Source organism: Peromyscus maniculatus, chromosome 11 (genome assembly GCF_049852395.1).
Source record: "Peromyscus maniculatus bairdii isolate BWxNUB_F1_BW_parent chromosome 11, HU_Pman_BW_mat_3.1, whole genome shotgun sequence".
NCBI classification, from domain to species: domain Eukaryota; kingdom Metazoa; phylum Chordata; class Mammalia; order Rodentia; family Cricetidae; genus Peromyscus; species Peromyscus maniculatus.
Window position 1 is genome coordinate 61,175,007 of NC_134862.1, and position 16,440 is coordinate 61,191,446.

The window sequence follows — 16,440 nt, forward strand, 5'->3', positions numbered from 1 at the left end:
CTGGAAAGAAATGAACTGACAAATTGTACTGGGATAGTTTAGACTGTGACACGTGGATAGTTTGAAGAATCGCAGTTCTGAAAATGTTTAGGGAATGATGAATGTTCACAATATATTTTTAAATAAAACTGTAGAATTCAAAACTACATCGTAGAGAAATAACTTCTGGTAGTCAGGGCAGGGCATGTTAGCTAGAGTTTTAAAATATATTTTCAGTATCTTCGTGTTTTCTAAATAAAAAGCATTGTTTTCTTAATCTACAAAATACTGTGAGTCTGTATGTGTTCTGTGTGTACTGGTCGAGGTCCATCAGAATGTTCTTCAAGGGATCAATGGGACTTGGGAAATCAGAAGGGGATCTCATTGCTGTTTGGGAAGCCTTCTTTTTTATCCTGAGATATGTCTCTCTCTCTCTCTCTTTCCAAGTCATTCTCAAGAAACATTGCCATATATGCAACTCATTTTACATATTTCCCACATTTTAAAAAGATAAGTGGAGGAACTAGAGACATAGCTCAGCAGTTAAAAGCACCAAAGATTCTTCCAGAGGATCCAGGTTTGACAAACGTGCGCGCGCGCGCGCGCGCACACACACACACACACACACACACACACACACACACAGAGAGAGAGAGAGAGAGAGAGAGAGAGAGAGAGAGAGAGAGAGAGGATAACAATCATCTGTAACTCCAGTTCCAGGGAATATGACCTCCTTGGGCACTGTATGCACATTGTACACAGACATACATGCAATCAAAACACCCCTGTGCATAAAATAAATGCATCTCAAAATAAAAAGGTAAAGGGATGTATTTAAGATTGACTTTTATTTAGACAAGCTTATGAAAAGATTTTTAGATTTCACTTGGCTAAAAATGAAAAGATGTGAGCACCGAACAACTTTTTGTTGCCTAGGTAGCAGACATGCTCACAAGCCTATCAAAGGAAGATTTCTAAATAAACCTATTCCTAAGTTAAAGTGCTGTTTCCAGGCAATTAAGGATTGACAAGGATGCAGAGAAAGGTGGACAGGAGGACCAGGCAGCCCCTGGAAATGAGGAAGTGCTGGGTGTTCACACGAGTGGTTCAGGTGACACAGTAGATGCATCCCCACTTCCGCCGCCACACCTGAAACATGCTTTGTTAATCTTTGGTTTTTATAATTTCATATATTTTTTTTCCAGGAAAACAAACATTAAAAAAATTTCTCTAGTATATTTGTTGCTGTCCTCCTGGATGTAACAAAATACTGACTAAAGCACTTTAAGAAAAGTTGGCTGATGTTGGCTCACAGTTTGAAGGACCGCAGTCCCTCATGGGAAAGGCATGGTGGCAGGAGAGGGAGGCAGCGGAATACATTGTAACTTCAAGTCAGGAAGCAAAGCAAGATGAATGCTGAATCTGTGCTTGCTTGCTTCCTTTTTCCTTCTTATTCAGTCTCAGGACCTCAAGCCCCAAGGCAGTAGTACCACCCTCACTCAAGGGGAGTCTCCCCTCCTCAGTTATACCTCTCTGGAAGTGTCCTCATAGACACTTCTGAATAATTCTAAATCCTGTCAAGGTGATGATGGAGATTAACCATTACTAGTCTACCTATTAGAAACCTGAGGCAAAAACACATCACTTTTTAAAAATTCATTTTACAAACCAACCTCAGATTCCCCCTCTCACCCCTCCTCCTGCTCTTCTCCCCCTTAGCCCACCCCCTCATCCCCTCCTTCAAAAGGGTAAGTTCTCCCATGGGGGGGATGTGGTGATATTTTATTTGTGCTCTAACAAATAAAGTTTGCCTGGCAATCAGAGGAAAAAGCCAGCCACTATATTAAACATGGAGGTCAGGCAGAGGTAGCACACGCCTTTAATCCTAGCATTTGGGAGGCAGAGATTCATCCGGATCTCTGTGAGTTCTCGGCCACACTGGGAACAGAGCCAGGCATGGTGGCACATGGCTTTAATCCCAGCACTAGCTAACCATAGAGGTCTGGAGGTCTGTACAGACAGACAGGAAGTGATAGAGCTGGGTGGAAAGAGGAAGTGATGTAGTTGGGCGGAGAGAGGAAGTGAGATGGCAGGGCACAGAAAGGTATATAAGGCATGAGTACACAGGAAGTACCTCTCTCTGAGGCTGAGAATTTCAGTCAGAAGATTCATGGAGTTGGTAAGGTGATAGCTAGCTGGTGGCTGTGGCTTGTTCTATTCCTCTGATCTTTCAGCTTTACACCCCAATATCTGGCTCCAGATATTTATTCGTAAGACCCTTTAGCAATTTGTGTTACGGAGGACAGAAAAGTCTGGTACATTCAGTTGAGTCAGGACCAAGCCTTTCCCCCTGCCTCAAGGGTGAGCAAGGTGTCCAACCATAGGTAATGGGATCCAGAAAGCCAGCTCATGCACCAGGGATAGATCCTGATCACACTGCCAGGGGCTCCTCAAACAGACCCAGCTACACAACTGTCTCCTGTATACAGGGGGTCTAGTCTGGTCCCAGGCAGGTTCCACAGCTGTCGGTCTAAAGTTTGTGAGTTCCTATGAGCTTGGTTCAGTTGTCTCTGTAGATTTCCCCATCATGATCTTGAACCCCCTCGCTCATATAATCCCTCTTCCCTCTCTTTGACTGGACTCCTGGGGCTTGGCCTGGTGCTTGACTGTGGATCTTTGCATCTGCTTCCATCAGTTACTAGATGAAGGCTCTATGATGACAGGGTAGTCACCAATCTGATTACCAGGGTAGTCCAGTTCAGGCACCCTCTCCACTACTGCTAGTAGTCTAATCTGAGGTCATCCTTGCAGATTCCTGGGAATTTCCCTAGCACCAGATTTCTCCCTTACCCCATAATGTCTCCCTCTATCAAGATATCTCTTTCATTGCTCTCCTACTCTGTCCCTCCCCCAGCTCGACCATCCTATTTCATGTTCTCAGCCCCCATCCCCTACCCTCTATTGCCCCCCCATCCCCAGTTTACTCATGGAGATCTCCTCTGTTTCCCCTTCCCAAGGTGATCTGTACATCCCTCTTAGGATCCTCCTTCTGTTACCTAGCATCTCTGGTGCTGTGGGTTGTATTCTGAATTATCCTTTGCTTTACATCCAGAATCCACTTATGAGTGAATACATACCATGTCTTTCTTTCTGAGTTTGGGTTATCTCATGCAGGATATTTTCTAGTTCCATCCGTTTTCCTATAAATTTCATGATGTCATTTTTTTTTTTTACAGCTGAGTAATACTCCATAACCCATCACTTTTAAATTACACCATTGTACACATTGCCCTCACAGGCTTATGTCCCCCTTATAATGCAAAATGCATTCAGTCCAACTTCAAAAGTCCTACTGTATTTAACAGTCCCAACACTGTTCAGAAGTCCAAAGTCCCTTTTGAGTCTCAGGACAAACTGTTTTTGCCCCAAATAATATTATTTTACTGATTATTTGGGAATTTTACATCATGCACCCTGATCACACTCACTTTCCAGTCTTCCCAGGCACACCCCCTACCCGTGTGACACCCCAAGAAAAAAGAAGAAAACGAAAAAGAAGACAAGTCCAATTTGTATTGCCCATATACTCACTGGAACATGGTCAAACTCCCAGTGGCCAGCCCTTTAAAGAAAACTGAGTCTTCTCCACCGCATCATCTGACAGAGGCCATCAATTGTGGAGAGCTACACTTCAGCATTTTATCACAATTTTTAGGGGTTCTCTTCCATAGTTTCACGTCTAGGATGTTACTTTTGGGGGGTAGGTTGTCATAGAAGCCTTCTATGTTACCCTTCCTCATCTGTGAGTCTGCAGCCATCCATGCCACTGAAAAAGTAGCCTCCTTGTCCTTTACAGTAAGCAAAAGCATGGATTGTGGACGTCCACATGGTTTCTGGTGATAGCGCAGACGGCGGACATCCACATGGTCTCCTGCATTAGCTATAGACTTCAATATGGTCTCCAGTGGCAGTACAGACTACGGACATCAACATGGCCCTCTGCCACAGCATGGGCCACAGACACCATCATAGCCTTCAGTGGCAGCACAGGCCAAGGACATCAACATGGCCTCACGTGGCAATGCAGGCTACCACATCAACAAGGCCCATGGCAGCAGCGTGGCCCATGGACATCAATATGGTCTTTCATGGTGACTTGGGCCACAGATATCAACATGGCCTCTGGTTGCAGTAGAACCACAGATCCAGACATGGCCCTTGGTGGTAGCATAGACCCAGACATCGACATGGCCTCAAGTGGCTGCACAGTCCCCTTACATCAACATGGCCCCCTAGCTGCATCATGACCCACATCAACATGGACTCAGTTGGCAGCACAGACCACAGGCATTTGTATAGCCTTTGCCGATAACATGGGTCATGGATATTAATATGGCCCCAGCTGCAACAAGACCATGGACCCCGACATGGCCCTTGGTGGCATTACAAGGTCATCCACTTCAACATGGCCTCCAGTGGCAACCTGGACCACGACACTATATGGCCTCTTTCAGTGGCACAGACTATGGAAGTCCACCTGGCCTCCAGTGGTAGCAAGAGCCTCAGACAGCCACGTGCCCTCCAGTGGCAGCCCAGACCACAAACATCCACAAGAACCTCTGGCTTCAACACAGCCTGGGGCAGCATACCACGGAGACCAACATGTCCTCCAGGGACAGCACAGACCATAGAGGTCTTTCGAGGAGGTCCAATCTAGAAAATGAACCATTCTTCACCTAGTCCATCCCACCGCCGCCGCCACTCAGAACCAGGGAGATCATGTGACTGGACATCATGTTTAGGAGCTGAGTCTGTAAATGCTATGGGCTGCTGCCCCCCACCCTGTTGGCCCTACCCAACAACATGGTCCCCAAACACTGCTGCCTTCTCTCATACCTGTCATTGGCTGCATGTCTCTCCTGTCACCTCTCTCCACCATGCACTCAGAGCATCTTCCCCACCCTCCCCATTGCATATTTGTTAGTCGTAGTGGCATTGGAAACTGCAGTGTGTCACAAATATATATATTTGCACAAACAGCTTTGCATGGAAATATTCATTGCAACCAGTTCGATGTCTGGCTCAAGGTTTCCGGGTTCTGAAGCACCATAAATACTGGACCATTGCTGAGACTCTTCTTGGATATCCTGCTGCTTCCCAGAGTCAGGGTGATGTTGTGACTAAGCTCGGTGTCTGGGGGCAGGATCTGTGTGAGCTCTTCGCTGCCACACACCTCCCCACCCTGGATGTCTGTCACCCGGTGGCTCACGGGACTCTCAACCTTTGTGTTTAAAGCAGCTTCAGTGTGCTGTGCCCTTTGCCTCCCAGCAGGGCAAGCAGAACAGGCTGCCGCCTGGCAGCTTCATGCTAAGGGGCCGCTGGGGGGCCTAGCACCAACCCTAGTCAGTAATGATGTGTTTCTGCAAGAGCTCTAGGCTGCTTCATACCACCTTGTCCTCGGTGTCGGCTGCAGGGCATGACTGTTATGCTTGTAAGCAGAGCAAGCAGCACGGGCCACCGCGGCAGAGGCTGCATGCAGGGAGCTGGCCATGGGGCCTAGGATGGCCCTAATCAGTATTGACCTGTTTTTGCAGGAGTTCCAGGGTGCCTCACATCTCCCTGTCATTGGTGCCTGCAGCCTCAGGGCTCACCAGGCAGGACTTTGGTGCTGAGACACGGGTGGCGAAGAGTCTAGATCCATCATTCTCCGCCACCTTCTGTTCTATTACGCCATCTCTATTTCCAGTTTTGTGAGTCCCCACTTTTTCAAAGCATCTTCCCATAAGACTTGCCCCCCACCCCTCACCCACCTTGTCTGCAACTTTCAAACTCCCTCCTTTCCATATGAAATGACACACTTTAAATTTCTTTCTGCTTTGAATTTTCATTATAGATAGACCTCAATAAAGGCAGTGGGCAATAACCATGCGACCACCTGCATGCTAGGCTGCTTTTACATTTCCTCCAGTTATTCCACCTTTGAGTTCTGCCTCATTCGAGATTTCAGGACACAAGTAGGAAGAAAGCAGGCAGAGTCTTTACCAGAATGTAACGTGAACACCTCTAGTCTGCTTTCTAATGGAATCTCTACTCCCCTCTGAAACCTAGCAAGCCTAGACTTACTATCCAAATATCTTTTCTTAAATTGTTTTGAATTTATTTATTTATTTATTTATTGTGTGTGTGTGTGTGTGTGTGTGTGTGTGTATGCATGTCTATGAATTCTCATGTGTGTCATGGCATTTGAAGAGGTCGGAGTACAACCTGTTGGAGTCAGTTCTCTTTTCTCATCATGTTGATTCTGGGGGATTGAATTCAAGTTAGCAGGCTTGGCAGCCAGCGTCTTTACCCACTGAACCATCCTGCCAGCCAGCCCCATGGTCCACATGTCTATAGGCATTTTGATTGTATGAGCTTCTACCAGAATGGCTCATGAAGCTCTGTGGTGGGGTAGGTTGATCACACTGTGTGAAGATGTGTCTCGGTCCTTTCTTGCCTGCCTAAGGTACCTTCTGATTGGCTTAATAAAGAGCTGAACAGCCAATAGCTAGGCAGGAGAGCATGGGTGGGAGATGCAAAGGACATGTGGTGTTGAGGAGAGGTGACAAGCACATGGCAGAATGTACATTAATATAAACAGGTTAATTTAAGTTGTAAGAGCTAGTTGGGAACAAGCCAGAGCTAGGGCCAAGCTTTTATAATTAATAAAAAGTCTCCATGTCATTATTCAGGAACTGGTGGTCCAACGAAACGGCTGCAAAGCTCTGCTTACAGCATTCTTGGACTTCTGTAGCCTTGGCTCCAGATTCTTGGGTGATTCTAAATTCAGTCAAGTTGACAATGAAAAGTAGCCATTATACTCAAATAATTATACCATTTATTTAAGTCGAATTACTTCCAGTTTCTAGTCACTCTTTTTCTTTCTTATTCCCTCCTTTATGCCATTGCATGCCATTTAAAAATTTTGTTCTTATAGGTAAATGTTAATACTTTCTTTAAATAAATGCTCTTTATTTGTTTAGAGACAGCTTTTCTCTAAGTAGCCCAGGGTGGTCTTGAACTCATGATTCTCCTGCCTCTACCTGTTAATTGCTGGGATCACAGACATGCACCATTATTTCATGTTATAATTTTAAACACATATTTGTATCAGCTGATTTTTATAATGAATATTCTTGGAAGACCTTTGATGCTTGTCCCCTGGTGCTAACTCTTCTGTTCTCTCTCATTTAGGGATTTCCTAGTCAGGGGCCAGTTCCTATCATGTTCAGCTGACCATTTGCTTAAGGTAAATAGGAGCCTGAGAACTGAGAAGCCGTGTGTGTGTGTGTGTGTGTGTGTGTGTGTGTGTGTGTGTGTGTGTGACATAAATATGGGGCTTTCATTGCCTCTTTCTTAAATAAGAGCAAAACTATTTAAACAAGTATTTATTAAGTACTATTAAGAACCAGACAAATTTCTTGGCATACAACAGTGAGTGAAGAAAACAGACCAAAGTCCTTGCTCACTTGTAGCTTGTAGTCTAGTGACAAGAGAACAGAATGTAGGTGAATTATTTAGGATTTAAAACAATACGTGCCATAGATAAGATTAAGACAGGATGGAAGAGAGACTGAACGCAAATGTGCATGTAATATGGCTGGCCAGGAATGGCTTTACTAGATGGTGAATCTGTGTAAAGACCCTAAAAAAAAATCACAAACTTCCCACACCAAGAGCCCACTGGATGCCAAGAAAAGTTAGTGAATAGTCGTGCACACCTAGAAACCCTTTATGAAACTTGGTGTGTGAGGTCCCAGTAGGAACACAGTGAGAGGGTTGGGAAAGTTCACCTAAGAGTGGGTAAGAACCGGACTAGAATCACAGTTTCCAACAGCAATGATAAATGCTAAGAAAAAAAAATGGATCAATATGTTTGAATTATGAGGGAAAAAGTCTCTCATCTAAAATATAGTGATCAGCCAAACAATCAATACGGTAATAAACCATTGAGATATACCAGTACACTGAGGAACTATTTTCCATGAATCCTTATCAGGAAGGACTTTAGGATGGTACTTCCAGCAGACTGGGGGTATAAATTAAGAAGAAGGACTGATTGGAAAATAGATTTAGGTGCTTCCAATGGGGGAAATAAAAATAAATGTACAAGGAAGAGCAGGAAAAGAGGTGAATCATGGCTCCGCTCCAGCTGGATTCCAGTAAGCAGTCTAATGGCCAGTGTTGATCTGTCAGGAAACGAGCTAAGTGATGGTGGTAGTGATTTCCACCACCAGTGTTCATGGGCTTGTCCATGGCAACTGAACCATCCAACTGGCTGTCAGAAGTCAGGGCAGAAGCAGTAGAAGAGGACACAGGAGAGGGATGAAGCAGAAGCCTTGAGGTCACACCAAGTCGAGATCCTTTGAAGCCAAGTGGGAGTGAAAGAGTCTCCTAAATTCAAAGAAACAACACTTGTGAGCCTCTTTCTAAGTGTACAGTGTAGAATGAATCTTAAAGAGTCTTATTAATAAAACAAACCCGGGCCAGGTATTGGGGTGAACACTGGAAGGTCAGAGAGACAGAACAAGCCACAGCTAGCCTCACCTGGTCAACTTCTCAGCTGATCTTGTTTCCTCAGACTGGAGGCCTCTGTGTGCTCATATCCGAATGGCTCTCAGCTGAACTGTGCTGCTCAAAACCCAAAAGCTTAACCAGCCAAATGCTTCTAGTTTCTGGTCTCCACGCCTTATATATCTTTCTCTTTCTGCCATCACTCCCTAGGATTAAAGGCTCGCTTTCTGAGATTAAAGGCGTGATGAGTCACCATGCTTGGCTGTATCCTTGGACACATGGATTTCTGCCTCTGGAATGCTAGGATTAAAGGCGTGTGCTACCACTGCCTATCCTCTATGTTTAATATTGTGGCTGTTCTGTCTCTGACCCCAGATAAGTTTATTAGGGTACACAATGTTTCGGGGAACACAATACCACCACAGTACAGTACAAGAATTAGATCATTTCCCCCGCCAGCACACCATGTTAATTAATGTGGAGTGCTGGAAAGGTAAGGTGCCCGCGTTACAGTTTTAGCTGGGAGCATAAATGTATACAATACTGTGAAAACCAATTTGTTGCTATTTCAGCCATTCATCTAAGATTCTTTTTAAATCTGCCTTCCATATATCAGGCACTGCTGAACTGGTTAAACTTAGAGCTAAAAGAAATTCTTGCCCAGTAAAGATAGCAGTCCTATCAGGGAATCTCATGAGGAATCTGATGAGGGGACATGCGTAGGTGAAGAGTGCACTCCATAAAGTATTTTAGGTTCTGTGTCTGTGGAGGACACCCTGAGAAATGGTCTGTTGGGAAACTAAACTCAGACACTACCTGAGGCATAGAATGAAAAGTGTGCTTTCGTGAAAAGGAGTCAGTCCTCATGTCTTTGAAAAAACAGCATTTCTTCAGTGAGTCTAACTTAGGGAAGAAATCCTAACGAAAGAAAAACATTAATGTAGGACTCAGACACAACATTCTAAAGAATAAATCCACTTTAATGACAAAGATGATTAAGCATATATAACATAGATAATTTTTAAAAATGCTTTTGGTGACTCATCTTCGGAAAGATTCTGTAGTGTTCTCTTCCAATTAACCACAATAATGAATAATTCAACAGGTACAATTTCTTTATCACACTAGTGAGAAACTCAGCAAGTAGATTTGGGGTGATAATTCTTCCTTCAGAGACTACAAGGAGAATCAAAGATGCTATACTTAAGCGATTAGCACAGAACAGGGAGTTTTCTACATGACTGGGGTGAGGGTGATGTTGAAAATTTGTCTTTAAATCTTTGTGCTGGTGCAGAAAAATCCAGAGTGCACGGTGCACTCCATAGGCTGGCAGGACAAGGGAACCACTGGAGGTGGCAGGCTGAGAGGAGCCTGGGCCTTAGAGCTCTCATCTGTTTTATCATACAGGAAACTGAGACATGGAGAGTTCGGTGACTTGCTTAGTATTTTCCAGAAAAGCTTGAAGGAAGCCTCAGAGCAATATCACAGTGGCTGTGGAAAGAACTAAGCCTTTCAAAGCGAGAGACACTGGTGAACAGGGGCCTGTCTGTCTCTCCTAAACAATGTCAACTATGTGCTAACAAACCCCTGCTCACGGACAGCAGACATGGACACACGGGGTGTGTCAGGAGCAGTTTTCCTTCCCCTGGAAGCCCTTAGGTCAATCAGTCAGAGCAGCAGATTGTTCTGGGGGCTGAACTCAGATTTATCCAAACTTGTTCTTTGGGGGGTGTAAGCTTGATCTGGGTCAAGGTGATGTTTTCCTCCCTCTTTAGAATTTCATAATGACATCAGGCCATTTCCTGCTCTGATTCCATAGTCTGCCCCGCGCCACAGTGAGGAGAAGTTTAAAGAGGATGTTAAAGCGCCAATCAGAACACACAGAAGGGAGACCTCTGGGTCTTTCTGCCACTCCCCCCCCCCCCCACCTCCACAGTCGGGAAAGAGGTGAGCTTGTGTCAACCTAACCTGAGTTCTGTTGACTTGACACAACTGTGGTATCTTCAGGTCAGTCCTACAGTCAAAGGCAGGAAGCATGTGTGTGTTGTCCGCACACACATCCTTTCTCTCTCCACGTCCTGTTACAGAGGGATCCTGCCTTTCCCAGCCATGCCTCCTTCCTCCAATGCACTGAAGAGGACATGACTTCGTAGTCTCTGAGCTCCAGTTCCCTCCCTTCGGAAAGTGGGGTGCTGGTGTCTATATTGGGGGTCTGCTGGGATGCTGTAATAGGTATTCTAAGCAGCAGAGGCTATTGCCTACATGCGTATAAAATGTAACTTTCCTATCTCTTCTTCCTTGCTTTCCTCTCTCTCTATCCCTCTCTTCACCTCCCTCTTCCCACCTCTAAACCATCTCAAACTATCCCACCCTGCTGTGGATATCACTCTACATAAATAAAACACTGATGGCCAGTGACCAGACAGCAAGTATAGGTGGGACAAGGAGAGAGGAGAATTGAGGAAACAGGAAGAAGGAGGGAGAGACACTGCAGCCACTGCCAGGACAAGCAACATGTAAAGATGCCGGTAAGCCACCAGCCACGTGGCAAGGTATAGATTTATAGAAATGGGTTAATTTAAGATATAAGAACAGTTAGCAAGAAGCCTGCCACGGCCATACAGTTTATAAGTAATATAAGCATCTGAGTGATTATTTTATAAGTGGATTGTGGGACTGCGGGGCTTGGGGAACCTGGAGAGAAGCTCTCCAGCAACAAATGGCGCCCAACGGCTCAAGTTTCCACCTTAAACCTGAGAATATTTAATATCCAATTCTAAACAGAGCCAACACCAGGTTCCTGCTTCTTGTCTCATACGGGCAGCTAGACACCGCAAAACGTAGGTTTGAACACTGGCGGGTTCCTGGCATGTGCGTTTGACCGGCAGTATGGCGGGAATGAGGCGTCTGCCAGGGGCACATTAAGCTGTATGGTAGATTTAGTCTTTACTAGTATTAAAAAAAAAAAAAGAGGTTTCTGGGCTACACACTGCTTTGATAAAAGCTTAGACCCACTATTTCTGAGACTTGATGACTCCTAGAGCTGGCGGAAAACGTACCACCGCCATGTTGGGAAGCTGAAGGGGGTGGAGCCAGCAGCCACAGTGCCGTTTCAGGCTTAGAAGGCTACAGTTTAAAGCAATAAGTTCACAATAAGACTGATTCAGATGAAATAGTTTATAATGCATGTAAAAATGTACGTAGGCTTAAAAGAAAAAAAAATATACCATTATATAAACAAATAGTGTCTAAAAATAAAGTGTTTAAAAAAAACAATAAAGGTAATAAGCCACGTAAATATGGCTATCACACAGAAAATCTGGATTATGTTGTCTTTGATATTCGTAACTAAAGAAAAACATTTGATTGTAAAAGCTGTTCAGTTACGCCAAAATGTAAATTTTAAAGGTACCTTGACTTCAAAATTTGGATATAAGGATATGTTGCTTTGGAAAAGAGGTTCTGCTTTTGTTTCCACAGAAAGCCAGAGGCTGTGGATTTGTTCCAGATTAAGATACATCAGGTTTGACCAGCCAAGGCCCCCTGAAAGATCTGCGATAACACCATGGCCCAGATGATCCAACATCCAGAACGGTTTCAAGGCAACTGGCTCCCATAATACAGCCTCAAGGACTAAAATTTTCTTTGCGTCCCCATAAGATACAGTGCCCCCCTCCAGCAGGAAGTAGTAAGAGATGCTACCCCCAAATTCCCAAATATACCAAGCTGTCTTTAGAGGTGGAATTGGCTCACTCCCCCTCTAAACCCAGACATATTTTAAAAAAAAAAAAATGGTTGAGATTTTTCTGTCCCAAATCAGAAGAGCCCTCTGGTGTGGGACAAAAAAACAACAACAATATTTTTTTTAAAACAGGTTGATTATAAATGCGATCTCTTTCTAAAAAAGAAAAGGGGATATGATATAGATATATAGGATATAGAGATGATAAGATAAAAGGGTAGATTAATGAACCTACTTTTAAAGAACAACTTGTTTAAAATGTTTTACATTGGTATAAATTTTAGTTTATTGATACAAACTTGAAGTTAATTTTGTTATACTGTATGTATATATATATATATTTCTATTCTTGTTTGAGGTATTATGTTTATGTAACTCATATAAAATTGTAATGGATAATTAAGAAATAGATTAATAATTAGTCATCTATGATAATCATATTTATAGCCATGTTAGTTAAGTCTTCTAGGTATACATAGATATATTTCAGATAGATAGGTAGTCTTTAAACACTTCAAAGACCTACAGAATATGGCATTTAAAATGTTTAAAAAATTTAGACATTCTGGACAGTGAGACATGTCTGCTCCTGACAGCACTGGATTTACTTTGGAGAGGAGGATGGGCATCGAAGACACTCCATATGGAGTTTATCTTCACCTTGGCAAAAATAGCCATTTGGGCAAGAAACTGTTCTTACCTGGACTGCTTGATCAACTGGACATGCAGAACCCATAGGAAGGTGACCACTGAACTTTGCTTGATAAAATGGTCCTTCAGGTTCCTGCTTCACAGAGGAAACTGCCAGACATTCTACAGGACACAGAAAAAAGTGAATGAGAGACTCTAGGCCTGTGGGCTGAAGACAAATGCCCCAACTTTACAAGAGAACTTTGGATAACTGTCCAGGCTGTCAGCTGTCTCTGTCTACCCTGCAAAACTCCCGAAAGTTGCTTCCATCCTTCTCCCATTTCTCAGGTAGTATTATATCCTTCTGAGGTCTTTGATGTGGTTAAAGACTAGATACTTACAATTTTCCTTAGTTATGATAAAAGATAAGTTAGATATAAAACCTTAAACTCACAAATATAAGATAGATAGGTGCCGGGTGGTGGTGGCACACGCCTTTAATCCCAGCACTTGGGAGGCAGAGGCAGGCGGATCTCTGTGAGTTCAAGGCCAGCCTGGGCTACCAAGTGAGTTCCAGGAAAGGCGCAAAGCTACACAGAGAAACCCTGTCTCGAAAAACCAAAAAAAAAAAAAAAAAAAAAAAGATAGATAGGATATCTTCTTTAATATTGTAACTGTAATTCTTGCTTGATAATTGTTTTGTTTTATGTAATTTTACCATGTTAAAGTTAAAACCTTCCTTTTTTAAAAAAAAAAAGAAGAAAAGGGGAAGTGCTGTGGATATTGCTCTATATAAATAAAACACTGATGGCCAGTGACCAGACAGCAAGTATAGGTGGGACAAGGAGAGAGGAGAATTGGGGAAACAGGAAGAAGGAGGGAGAGACACTGCAGCCACTGCCAGGACAAGCAACATGTAAAGAAGCCGGTAAGCCACCAGCCACATGGCAAGGTATAGATTTATAGAAATGGGTTAATTTAAGATATAAGAACAGTTAGCAAGAAGCCTGCCACGGCCATACAGTTTATAAGTAATATAAGCGTCTGAGTGATTATTTTATACTTGGATTGTGGGACCGCGGGGCTTGGTGGAACCTGGAGAGAAGCCCTCTAGCAACACCATCCCATCCTGTAGTGAGCGTAAGTCACAGTGGTCACAGCCCCTGCTCTTTCCCAGATGTGTCTTTGGCTATGCAAGATAGAGAAGCATCCAGAAAAGGGTTTGGATGGAGAGCCTTCTGCTCCAAAATCCACTACACTGTTTCCACAGTCCCAGACCATCCAGTATGTATGGCACAATGGTTTCTAGAGAGAATTTGGTTATATTTCTTGTTTGAAACTTTGACTTTTAAATATTTCTGATCAACCACTCATTCCGTTTCCGTAATAGGGAATTAAAATGGGCTGGAGAGATGGCTTAGTGGTTAGGCATACTGGCTGCTCTTCCAAAGGACCTGGAATAGATTCTCAGTACCCACATAGTCACTCACAACCACCTGGAACCAACCAGTCCCAGGTGTTATGTCTTCCTCTTCTAGTCTCCAAAGGCAACAGGCACACACAGGTAAACAGACATAGATGCAGTCAAAACACTCATACACATGTAACAACACTCATACACATACAACAACAACATCCATGCACATGTAACAACAACAACAGCAGCAGCACCCATACACATACAGCAACACCCATACACATACAACAACACCCATACACATATAACAACAACAAAACACTCATACACATATAACAACAACGCCCATACACATACAACAACAATAACAACACCCATACACATGTCACAACAACAACAACAGCAAGTCCTTTTTTAAAGCCAGAGAACTAAAACACTAAAGAAAAACCCGTTTCCAGTGCTCTTTCATACTGTTCTATAGGCAAGAAACTGAGGTTGATTTATAGTTCTTCATTTTCTAAAGAGAAGATCTATGCTCCTTGTACAGTTTTTACCTACAGCAAGTTTGGGGCTGAAACAATTCTTCAAAGAGACAGATGTTTTGGAAGCAGCAAGAACTTTTACTCCAAGAGGTGGCATTTGTCACCAGGCTTCCATTGTGTCAGGTTCTTATTGAACCGCTCAGCATCACACTATGACATTTAGTGTCTCGTTATTCTTTTTCTCTTATAATTTGGATACCAATCACACACACACACACACACACACACACACACACACACACACACACACGAGTTCAAAAGGAGCATGCCTCTGGGAAACTTTCGTGAATTATTAAAGTAGTGGTATGTTTGTCGGCAGTAGTCAGCCATTTTAGGGAAAGAACGTAGATTCAAAGAAATCCACAGCAAAAAAAAGTCATGGTGAGTCCGGGGAACTGAGCAAGAGCAGGAGAGACATAAGAGGAGGAAGATGAGAGGGAGGAAGGGGAGGAAGAGGAGACAGGAGTCAGAACAACAGATCCTGTCCTACTCTGCTTGCAAATCTCGAACTGTCAACGAGTCAGCTCTGCTCACAGATTTCCAAACACAGGAAACTCTGTTCCCCTTCTTCTCAGATGGCATAACTTACAGTCAGAATGGCAGCTTGGACTTGGGGTTAGGGTCAGCTCTTGCTACCTAAAGGATATGCCCAATATAAATGAAGGAAAAGGGGGTAATTAGAAAGCGTGGGATCACTAATGGGAAAATGGGGGACTAAATAGACTGAAAATCTGTCTTACTCTGGGCTGTTTTCCTGGGAGGCCACCCCCCGCACTTCTTCTTTTGAAGGAAAATGGCCTCAGTCACATTTTATCCAAGCATTCATGAAATCAAAATTACCTGTCTAGACACTGACATATAATGGGATATTATTTAGTCTTAAGAAGAAAGAAAATTCTGACATACTCCTATAATATGGATAAATCTTAAGACATTGAATAAAACAAGCCAATAACAAAAAGATACTTTTTAAAGATATTAAGACAGTCTAATTCATGAAACAGAAAGGCAGGTGCCCATAGCTGGGATGATGGGGTGAGGGGTGGACTCACTGGTTTTTTTGAGAATGGATCTCATGTATCCCGGGCTGGCCTACAACTCATTGGTAGGGCTGTCTGACCTTGAACTGGTGAACTTCCTGCCACAGCTTCCTGAGTGCAGGGATCACAGGCAGGTACTACCATGCCTAGCAGGACTTAGTGTGTAATGGGCACAGAGTTCCAGTGTCTGAGATACACAGAGCTCTGTGGATAGGCAGTGTGATGTTTATAACAACATGGGCACACTCAATGCCACTAAACAGAACAGTTCCAATATTTTTTTAACCATCAGTAAGCTGAAACACCCAGACAGGTGATCTATTGCCAACTTATAATGAAGGGAGCATCAAGAATAATTGATCTACAGAATCCAAACTGCTTCTAGACGAACTTGCACGCAGAAAGGGGAGGAGAATAATGCCCACTGTGAAAGATTCTCTCTTTCTCTGTTATTACATTAATGTTCTCTTGTTTATCAAAGGCTTTGTGGGCCAAATGTTATCAAGAAACTGAGGCTCAGGGGTGATTAACTTTATT